Genomic DNA, 10586 nt, shown 5'->3' with positions numbered 1-10586 from the left:
TATTCTGACTACAACCCACACCATGGGTATGTGGTAACTACCAACCTCACCATGGGTGTGTGGTAACTACCACCCTCACCATGGGTGTGTGGTAACTACCACCCTCACCATGGGTGTGTGGTAACTACCACCCACACCATGGGTGTGTGGTAACTACCACCCTCACCATGGGTGTGTGGTAACTACCACCCTCACCATGGGTGTGTGGTGACTTCCACCCACACCGTTTGTATGTGCTGACTACCACCCACACCATTTGTGTGTGGTGAACACCACCCACACCATGGCTGTGTGGTAACTACCACCTTCACCATGGGTGTGTGGTGCCTACCACCCACACCATGGCTGTGTGGCAACTACCACCCACAAAATGGGTGTGCAGTGATTATCACCCACACCATGGGTGTGTGGTGACTACCACCGACACCATGGCTGTGTGGTAACTACCACCCACACCATGGGTGTGTGGTGACTATCACCCACACCATGGGTGTGTGGTGACTACCACCCTCACCATGGCTGTATGGTAACTACCACCCACACCATGGGTGTGTGGTGACTATCACCCACACCATGGGTGTGTGGTAACTACCACCCACACCATGGGTGTGTGGTAACTACCACCCTCACCATGGGTGTGTGGTAATTACCACCCACACCATGGGTGTGTGGTGACTATCACCCACACCATGGGTGTGTGGTAACTACCACCCACACCATGGCTGTGTGGTAACTACCACCCACACCATGGGTGTTTCGTGACTATCACCCACACCATGGGTGTGTGGTAACTACCACCCACACCATGGGTGTGAGGTGACTACCACCCACACCATGGGTGTTTCGTGACTACCACCCATACCATGGGTGTGTGGTGACTACCACCCACACCATGGGTGTGTGGTGACTACAACCCACACCATGGGTGTGTGGTGACTACCACCCTCACCATGGGTGTGTGGTGACTACCACCCTCACCATGGGTGTGTGGTGACTACCACTCACACCATGGGTGTGTGGTGACTACCACCCTCACCATGGGTGTGTGGTAACTACCACCCACACCATGGGTGTGGTGACTACCACCCACACCATGGGTGTGTGGTGACTACCACCCACACCATGGGTGCGTGGTGACTACCACCCATATCATGGGTATGTAGTAACTACCACCCACATCGTGGGTATGTAGTAACTACCACCCACATCATGGGTATGTAGTAACTACCACCCACATCATGGGTATGTAGTAACTACCACCCACATCATGGGTATGTAGTAACTACCACCCACATCGTGGGTATGTAGTAACTACCACCCACATCATGGCTATGTAGTAACCACCACCCACATCATGGGTATGTAGTAACTACCATCCACATCATGGGTATGTAGTAACTACCACCCACATCATGGGTATGTAGTAACTACCACCCACATCGCGGGTATGTAGTAACTACCACCCACATCATGGCTATGTAGTAACTACCACCCACATCATGGGTATGTAGTAACTACCATCCACATCATGGGTATGTAGTAACTTCCATCCACATCATGGGTATGTAGTTACCACCCACATCATGGGTATGTAGTATCTACCACCCACATCATGGGTACGTAGTAACTACCACCCACATCATGGGTATGTAGTAACAACCACCCACATCATGGGTATGTAGTAACTACCACCCACATCATGGGTATGTAGTAACTACCACCCACATCATTGGTATGAGTAACTGCCACCCACATCATGGGTATGTAGTAACTACCACCCACATCATGGGTATGTAGTAACTACCACCCACATCGTGGGTATGTAGTAACTACCACCCACATCATGGCTATGTAGTAACTACCACCCACATCATGGGTATGTAGTAACTACCATCCACATCATGGGTATGTAGTTACCACCCACATCATGGGTATGTAGAAATTACCACCTACATCATTGGTATGTAGTAACTACCACCCACATCATGGGTACGTAGTAACTACCAGCCACATCATGGGTATGTAGTAACTACCACTCACATCATGGGTATGTAGTAACTACCACCCACATCATGGGTATGTAGTAACTACCACCCACATCATGGGTATATAGTAACTACCACCCACATCATGGTTATGTAGTAACTACCACCCACATCATGGGTATGTAGTAACTACCACCCACATCATGGGTATGTAGTACCTACCACCCACATCATGGCTATGTAGTAACTATCCCCACATCATGGGTATGTAGTAACAACCACCTAAATCATGGGTATGTAGTAACTACCACCTACATCATGGGTATGTAGCAACTACCACCCACATCATGGGTATGTAGTAACTACCACCTTCATCATGGGTATGTAGCAACTACCCCCCACATCATGGGTATGTAGTAACTACCACCTAAATCATGGGTATGTAGTAACTACCACCTACATCATGAGGATGTAGCAACTACCACCCACATCATGGGCATGTAGTAACTACCACCTACATCATGGGTATGTAGCAACTACCACCTACATCATGGGTATGTTGTAACTACCACCCACATCACGGGTATGTAGTAACTACCACCCACATCAAGGGTATGTAGTAACTACCACCTACATCATGGGTATGTACTAACTACCACGCACATCATGGGCATGAAGTAACTACCACCCACATCATGGGTATGTAGTAACTACTACCCACAATATGGGTATGTAGAAACTACCACCATCAGGGGTATGTAGTAACTACCACCCACATCATGGATACGTAGTAACTACCACCTACATCATGGGTATGTACTAACTACCACCCACATCATGGCTATGTAGTAACTACCACCCACATCATGGGTATGTAGTAACTACCATCCACATCATGGGTATGTAGTTACCACACACATCATGGGTATGTAGTACCTACCACCTACATCATGGATATGTAGTAGCCACCACCCACATCATGGGTATGTTGTAACTACCACCTACATCATAGGTATGTAGTAACTAACACCTACATCATGGGTATGTAGTAACTACCACCCACATCATGGGTATGTAGTAACTACCACCCACATCATGGGTATGTAGTAACTACCACCCACATCATTGGTATGTAGTAACTACCACCCACGTCATGGCTATGTAGTAACTACCACGCACATCATGGCTATGTAGTAACTACCCCCCACATCATGGCTATGTAGTAACTACCACCTACATCATGGGTATGTAGTAACTACCATCTACATCATGGGTATATAGTAACTACCACCCTCATCATGGGTATGTAGTAACTACCACCTACATCATGGGTATGTAGAAACTAAGACCTACATCATGGGTATGTAGTAGCTACCACCTACATCAGGGGTATGTAGTAACTACCACCTACATCACTGGTATGTAGCAACTACCACCCACATCATGGGTATGTAAATAACTACCACCTACATCATGGGTATGTTGTAACTACCACCCACATCATGGGTACGTAGTAACTACCACGCACATCATGGGCATGTAGTAACTACCACCCACATCATGGGTATGTAGTAACTACCACCCACATAATGGGTATGTAGTAACTACCACCAACATTATGGGTATGTAGTAACTACCACCCACATCATGGGTATGTGGTAACTACCACCCACATCATGGGTATGTAGTAACTACCACCCACATCATGGGTATGTAGTAACTACCACCCACATCATGGGTACGTAGTAACTACCACCTACATAATGGGTATGTAGTAACTACCACCTACATCATGGGTATGTAGTAGCCACCAGCCACCACCCACATCATGGGTATGTAGTAACTACCACCCACATCATGGGTATGTAGTAACTACCACCTACATCATGTGTATGTAGTAACTACCACCCACATCATGGGTATGTAGTAACTAGCACCCACATCATGGGTATGCAGTAACTACCACCCACATCATGGGTATGTAATAACTAACACCCACATCATGGGTATGTAGTAACTACCATCTAAATCATGGGTATGTAGAACCCACCACCCACATCATGGGTATGTAGTAACTACCACCTACATCAAGGGTATGTAGTAGCCACCACCCACATCATGGGTATGTAGTAACTACCACCCGCATCATGGGTATGGAGTAACTACCACCTACATCATGGGTATGTAGTAACTACCACCCACATCATGGGTATGTAGTAGCTAACACCCACATCATGGGTATGCAGTAAATACCACCCACATCATGGGTATGTAGCAACTACCACCCACATCATGGGTATGTAGCAACTACCACCCACATCATGGGTATGTAGTAACTACCACCTACATCATGGGTATGTAGTAGCCACCACCCACATCATGGGTATGTAGTAACTACCACTCACATCATGGGTACGTAGTAACTACCACCTACATCATGGGTATGTAGAAACCACCATCTAAATCATGGGTATGTAGTAACTACCACCCACATCATGGGTATGTAGTAACTACCACCTACATCATGGGTATGTAGTAGCCACCACCCAAATCATGGGTATGTAGTAACTACCACCCACATCATGGGTATTTAGTTACTACCACCTACATCATGGGTATGTAGTAACTACCACCCACATCATGGGTATGTAGTAACTACCACCCACATCATGGGTATGTAGTAACTACCACCCACATCATGGGTATGTAGTAACTACCACCTACATCCTGGATATGTAGTAACTACCACCCACATCATGGGTATGTAGTAACTAACACCCACATCATGGGTATGTAGAAACTACCATCTAAATCATGAGTATGTAGTAACTACCACCCACGTCATGGGTATGTAGTAGCCACCACCCACATCATGGGTATGTAGTAACTACCACCCACATTATGGGTATGTAGTAACTACCACCTACATCATGGGTATGTAGTAACTACCACCTACATCATGGGTATGTAGCAACTACCACCCACATCATGGGTATGTAGTAACTACCACCTACATGATGGGTATGTAGCAACTACCACCTACATCATGGGTATGTTGTAACTACCACCCACATCATGGGTATGTAGTAACTACCACCCACATCAAGGGTATGTAGTAACTACCACCCACATCATGGGTATGTAGTAACTACCACGCACATCATGGGTATGTAGTAACTACCACCCACATCATGGGTATGTAGTAACTACCACCCACATCATGGGTATGTAGTATCTACCACCAACATCATGGTTATGTAGTAACTACCACCCACATCATGGGTACGTAGTAACTACCACCTACATAATGGGTATGTAGTAACTACCACCCACATCATAGGTATGTAGTAACTACCACCTACATCATGGGTATGTAGTAGCCACCACCCACATCATGGGTATGTAGTAACTACCACTCACATCATGGGTATGTAGTAACTACCACCTACATCATGGGTATGTAGTAGCCACCACCCACATCATGGGTATGTAGTAACTACCACCCACATCATGGGTATGTAGTAACTACCGCCTACATCATGGGTATGTAGTAGCCACCACCCACATCATAGGTATGTAGTAGCCACCACCCACATCATAGGTATGTAGTAACTACCACCCACATCATGGGTATGTAGTAACTACCACCTACATCATGGGTATGTAGTAACTACCACCTACATCATGGGTATGTAGTAACTACCACCCACATCATGGGTATGTAGTAACTAGCACCCACATCATGGGTATGCAGTAACTACCACCCACATCATGGGTATGTAGCAACTACCACCCACATCATGGGTATGTAGCAACTACCACCCACATCATGGGTATGTAGTAACTACCACCTACATCATGGGTATGTAGTAGCCACCACCCACATCATGGGTATGTAGTAACTACCACCCACATCATGGGTATGTAGTAACTACCACCCACATCATGGGTATGTAGTAACTACCACCCACATCATGGGTATGTAGTCAATACCACCCACATCATGGGTATGTAGTAACTACCACCCACATCATGGGTATGTTGTAACTACCACCCACATCATGGGTATGTAGTAACTACCACCCACATCATGGGTATGTAGTAACTAACACCCACATCATGGGTATGTAGAAACCACCATCTAAATCATGGGTATGTAGTAACTACCACCCACATCATGGGTATGTAGTAACTACCACCTACATCATGGGTATGTAGTAGCCACCACCCAAATCATGGGTATGTAGTAACTACCACCCACATCATGGGTATTTAGTAACTACCACCTACATCATGGGTATGTAGTAACTACCACCCACATCATGGGTATGTAGTAACTACCACCCACATCATGGGTATGTAGTAACTACCACCCACATTATGGGTATGTAGTAACTACCACCCACATCATGGGTATGTTGTAACTACCACCCACATCATGGGTATGTAGTAACTACCACCCACATCATGGGTATGTTGTAACTACCACCCACATCATCGGTGTGTAGTAACTACCACCCACATCATGGGTATGCTGTAACTACCACCCACATCATGGGTATGTTGTAACTACCACCCACATCATGGGTATGTAGTAACTACCACCCACATCATGGGTATGTAGTAACTACCACCCACATCATGGGTATGCTGTAACTACCACCCACATCATGGGTATGTTGTAACTACCACCCACATCATGGGTATGTAGTAAGTACCACCCACATCATGGGTATGTAGTAACTACCACCTACATCATGGGTATGTTGTAACTACCACCCACATCATGGGTATGTTGTAACTACCACCCACATCATGGGTATGTAGTAACTACCACCCACATCATGGGTATGTTGTATTACCACCCACATCATGGGTATGTAGTAACTACCACCCACATCATGGGTATGTAGTAACTACCACCCACATCATGGGTATGTTGTAACTACCACCTACATCATGGGTATGTAGTAACTACCACCCACATCATGGGTATGTAGTAACTACCACCTACATCATGGGTATGTTGTAACTACCACCCACATCATGGGTATGTAGTAACTACCACCCACATCATGGGTATGTAGTAACTACCACCTACATCATGGGTATGTAGTAACTACCACCCACATCATGGGTATGTAGTAACTACCACCCACATCATGGGTATGTAGTAACTACCACCCACATCATGGGTATGTAGTAACTACCACCCACATCATGGGTATGTGTTGCATAAAACTGTGTGACTTTCAACTTTAATTCTGAGCTTCTTGAAGGTGTTAAACTACAGCTCCTGTGTCTTCCTGAAGGTGTTGAACTATAGCTCCTGTGCCTTTCTGAAATACAGATGGTAATGTAATGGGTCTGGATGTAGACTGTTACGGAGGTGTTATTTTTGGAAGTGTGGGGAAACCAGCCTGTCTGCGTCCACGTCCTTCACAGCCTAGTTCATATCTGAGAGTGGCCTACGGCTTAATTGGGGGAGGAAGTCACGTGACGTCAGCATGACAAGCAAGCCTTATTGTAATGGTAATAGGCAGTCGATACATACCGGTGACACTAGGCTTCTTGAGTTATCGAGTTAAGGCTCTCGTACCTCCTAAGGTACTGATCTCCAGCTCTTGGGCTTTTTGGGAGAATTAAATTGAAGCTGGTAGATGTGTTGAGGAAGTTGAGCTGCGGCTCTGGTCTTCCCAGTGTTTGTGTTGTCCCTGGTTATGGAGTACTTCTCTGCCTCCCTGCACTTTGTGGCCAGGTGTTCCATCATTTTACTTACTGTCTTTCCCTTTACTTATCTTTTGCACCTGCGTCTCTAGAAGGAATTACCTCATACGTGTGTAGTCCTCTTTTTTGGAAATTTAGCTTCTGCTTCTCTTTCTCCTCCACTGTATACTCTACATTGTATTCGATCACTAGCACCGAGGTTCCTTCAGTGCCGGAACTGCTCGAGGTGAATACAAGATCCAGCCTTGCTTATTCATCATATCTCTCTCTCTCTCTGGTTGTCCCAAACATCTTCGTGCATGAGATTTTCCAGTACCACCTCCAATATCTTATCCCTCCACATATTTGGTCACCCATGTGGCTCCAGGTTTTCCCAGTCAATATTCTTGTTTGAAATCCCCCATGATGAGTGAGTTTGTCCTGGCCATGTGGGTCCTCTGCCTACCTCAGCTAGTGTGTGTGTGTGTGTGTGTGTGTGTGTGTGTGTGTGTGTGTGTGTGTGTGTGTGTGTGTGTGTGTGTGTGTGTGTGTGTGTGAGTTTGTGTGTGTGTGTGTGTGTGTGTGTGTGTGTGTGTGTGTGTGTGTGTGTGTGTGTCTGTGTGTCTGTGTGTCTGTGCGTGTCTGTGTGTGTCTGTGTGTCTGTGTGTGTGTGTGTGTGTGTGTGTGTGTGTGTGTGTGTGTGTGTGTGTGTGTGTGTGTGTGTGTGTGTGTGTGTCTGTGTGTGTGTGTGTGTGTGTGTGTGTGTGTGTGTGTGTGTGTGTCTGTGTGTGTGTGTGTGTGTGTGTGTGTGTGTGTGTGTGTGTGTGTGTGTGTGTGTGTGTGAGTTTGTGTGTGTGTCTGTGTGTGTGTGTGTGTGTGTCTGTGTGTCTGTGTGTCTGTGCGTGTCTGTGTGTGTGTGTGTGTGTGTGTGTCTGTGTGTGTGTCTGTGTGTGTGTGTGTGTGTGTGTGTGTGTCTGTGTGTGTCTGTGTGTGTCTGTGTGTGTATGTGTGTGTATGTGTGTGTCTGTGTGTGTCTGTGTGTGTGTGTGTGTGTCTGTGTGTGTGTGTGTGTGTGTGTGTGTGTGTGTGTGTGTGTGTGTGTGTGTGTGTGTGTGTGTGTGTGTGTCTGTGTGTGTGTGTGTGTGTGTGTGTGTGTGTCTGTGTGTGTCTGTGTGTGTGTGTGTGTGTGTGTGTGTGTGTGTGTGTGTGTGTGTGTGTGTGTGTGTGTGTGTGTGTGTGTGTGTGTGTCTGTGTGTGTCTGTGTGTCTGTGTGTGTCTGTGTGTGTGTCTGTGTGTGTGTCTGTGTGTGTGTCTGTGTGTGTGTCTGTGTCTGTGTGTGTGTCTGTGTGTGTGTCTGTGTGTGTGTGTGTGTCTGTGTGTGTGTGTGTGTGTCTCTTTGTGTCTGTGTGTGTCTGTGTGTGTCTGTGTGTGTCTGTGTGTGTCTGTATGTGTGTGTGTGTGTGTGTGTGTGTGTGTGTGTGTGTGTGTGTGTGTGTGTGTGTGTGTGTGTGTGTGTGTGTGTGTGTGTGTGCGCGCGCTCACCTATTTGCAGGGGTCGATTCACAGCTCCTGGCCCCGTCTCTTCGCCGATCGCTACTGTGTGTATGTGTTGCTGTCTTCTACCTTGGCGAGACATAACCAGGTTAATGTAATATTTATTAGTAATGACTCACACCAGAGTGTGTTGGTGCAGGCAACACCAGTGTCGGTGCAGGCAACACTAGTGTGTGTTGGTGCAGGCAACACTAGTGTGTGTTGGTGCAGGCAACACCAGTGTTGGTGCAGGCAACACTACAGTGTGTTGGTGCAGGCAACACTAGTGTGTTGGTGCAGGCAACACTAGTGTCGGTGCAGGCAACACTAGTGTGTGTTGGTGCAGGCAACACTAGTGTGTGTCGGTGCAGGCAACACTAGTGTGTGTTGGTGCAGGCAACACCAGTGTCGGTGCAGGCAACACTAGTGTGTGTTGGTGCAGGCAACACTAGTGTGTGTCGGTGCAGGCAACACTAGTGTGTGTTGGTGCAGGCAACACCAGTGTCGGTGCAGGCAACACTAGTGTGTGTTGGTGCAGGCAACACTAGTGTGTGTTGGTGCAGGCAACACTAGTGTGTGTTGTGCAGGCAACACTAGTGTGTGTTGGTGCAGGCAACACTAGTGTGTGTTGGTGCAGGCAACACTAGTGTGTGTTGGTGCAGGCAACACGAGTGTGTTGGTGCAGGCAACACTAGTGTGTGTTGGTGCAGGCAACACTAGTGTGTGTTGGTGCAGGCAACACTAGTGTGTGTTGGTGCAGGCAACAATAGTGTGTGTTGGTGCAGGCAACACTAGTGTGTGTTGGTGCAGGCAACACTAGTGTGTGTTGGTGCAGGCAACACTAGTGTGTGTTGGTGCAGGCAACACTAGTGTGTGTTGGTGCAGGCAACACTAGTGTGTGTTGGTGCAGGCAACACGAGTGTGTGTTGGTGCAGGCAACACTAGTGTGTGTTGGTGCAGCCAACGCTACTGTGTTGGTGCAGCCAACGCTATTGTGTGTTGGTGCAGGCAACGCTAGTGTGTGTTGGTGCAGGCAACACCAGTGTGTGTTGATGCAGGCAACACCAGTGTGTGTTGATGCAGGCAACACCAGTGTGTGTTGGTGCAGGCAACACCAGTGTGTGTTGGTGCAGGCAACACCAGTGTGTGTTGGTGCAGGCAACACTACAGTGTGTTGGTGCAGGCAACACTAGTGTGTTGGTGCAGGCAACACTACAGTGTGTTGGTGCAGGCAACACTACAGTGTGTTGGTGCAGGCAACACTAGTGTGTTGATGCAGGCAACACTAGTGTGTGTTGGTGCAGGCAACACAATGATAAGATTGATATCTACATACACTAGGCACTGTGTTGGCGCAGGCAA

The sequence above is a fragment of the Cherax quadricarinatus genome, chromosome 62, assembly GCF_038502225.1.
Source record: "Cherax quadricarinatus isolate ZL_2023a chromosome 62, ASM3850222v1, whole genome shotgun sequence".
Lineage (NCBI taxonomy): Eukaryota > Metazoa > Arthropoda > Malacostraca > Decapoda > Parastacidae > Cherax > Cherax quadricarinatus.
The sequence above is the reverse complement of the archived record's forward strand: the minus strand, read 5'-3'. Positions refer to the sequence as shown.